The sequence below is a fragment of the Pyxicephalus adspersus genome, chromosome 6 (assembly GCF_032062135.1).
Source record: "Pyxicephalus adspersus chromosome 6, UCB_Pads_2.0, whole genome shotgun sequence".
Lineage (NCBI taxonomy): Eukaryota > Metazoa > Chordata > Amphibia > Anura > Pyxicephalidae > Pyxicephalus > Pyxicephalus adspersus.
In genome coordinates this window covers 12,078,152-12,079,736 of record NC_092863.1, presented here as the reverse complement: position 1 = coordinate 12,079,736, position 1,585 = coordinate 12,078,152, and the positions used below count along the sequence as shown (strand labels likewise).

Below are 1,585 nucleotides of genomic sequence, written 5' to 3'. Positions count from 1 at the left end.
AGCTAATCAGTCACAATCTATCTTCCTGTCTTGTTAAATCGACAGTTAAAAGCTTCCCAGAAATTACTGAGAATTATGAGTGTTAAAATTTCTGATTCTGTTTTTATATTGACTTAAGTGTCCTCATCCCTGGGGTTGGCTTTGGGTGGATTTATACAAAAAACAAAATGCTTTGCCGAGTTAATGCCCACCTTTTTCTGATGCTGAGCTTCCATAAACGAAGCAAATTAAAGGGGAGAAAACTGTTAGTTGATGCTGGATGTCCTTCAGTCAAATGTGCACATTTCTATGTATTAATATATTCCAGACCTGGATATATTACCATGTAATCCTTTCACATGAAGTAAATTAAAGTGTAACTCCTCCAATCAGCTAAATGCAGTATAAAGTTTTTAACAAATTCCATTGCAGTTGTATTTTTAACAGTTGTGTTATTAGAATGTATGGCAATGAAAAGGGTAGCTAGATGTCTGCTGTCCCCAAGGCAGAATGTGGTCTTATAAAGTTCATAGGGATGCTAAATTCTTGTTGCCCAAGATGATCAAAGACAGTAGTCCCACAATGATGTTTAGTGATCACCCCTGCCAAATTATTAAACGGCCAAATGCTATTGGTTTGCCTTTCAATCTTCTTCCCCATTTTAGGGTCACTATAATATACTAACCATTGAGAAGAACTGTTTAATCCTATCAGCAAGTAAAATGAATCCAAAGTAAATACTTTGTTTATTTATACTTACATTAATCAATACCTAGGGTGGGAAAAGACATGCTGATACATATTTTTGAACAAGTTCTTCATAGTAATCTTTAAAAAATAATCTACTGGTCAAATCTGTGCCTGGATTAAAATTTTTGTATTTAGTGTAAATGATTTAAGCATTTAAAACAGTTGAAATGTTTAACACACAATTAGAAGCCCTTTCCTAAATGCATATAGTTATAAGAAAATGGAAGCCCCCCCCCCCATATAGATCAAAAACATCAAAACATCTATAAGTGGAGTGCAGAACGACACAATCAGAATTGCTGTAATTAAATAATCGCCAAGTTCTAGCTCTGAGCAATGTACATGCTTTGATTTTTATTGAAAATTCATTGAATGGGAATCTGCTTCTACCCTTACCCCTCCAGTCTGACCCCTCGTCATGTGTTATGTACCTAAAAGTGTGATTTCTGGATGTAGCAGCCGGTAGGTCACAGAAGCACCATGGTAGTTGTCTCAGTACAGTTCTTCATACTTGGGTACCAGGATAGGTTCCCATGCTAAAGGGTATAATAGGCCTGTTCCTGCCCCTTGCTGTCTCCCCAAAACAAAGATTCCGGGGGATCATCCATCCATGAAGGGATGATGCAGGTTGCCCCCTCACCCTTTTCGTGTCTTAGCCTCTCAGGACTTAAGGACTATGGGAGGGCTCAGCAGGCATTTCTCACATGTGACACACACATTATATATATATATATATATATATATATATATACACACACACACACACACATACACACATACTGTTTTACTTACAAATTTAAATGCAGAAATCATTTTTTTTTCTAATAGTGGATTATAGAAAAAGCATGCCTGTCTT

The 1,585-nt window shown here is 36.5% G+C and overlaps 1 protein-coding gene across 3 annotated transcripts in view; it reads right to left on the bottom strand.

Annotated features, from left to right (window-relative positions):
* ASIC2 (acid sensing ion channel subunit 2) overlaps positions 1-1,585 on the bottom strand; it is a 300,538-nt gene that overhangs the window by 107,535 nt on the left and 191,418 nt on the right. The window lies entirely within an intron of this gene.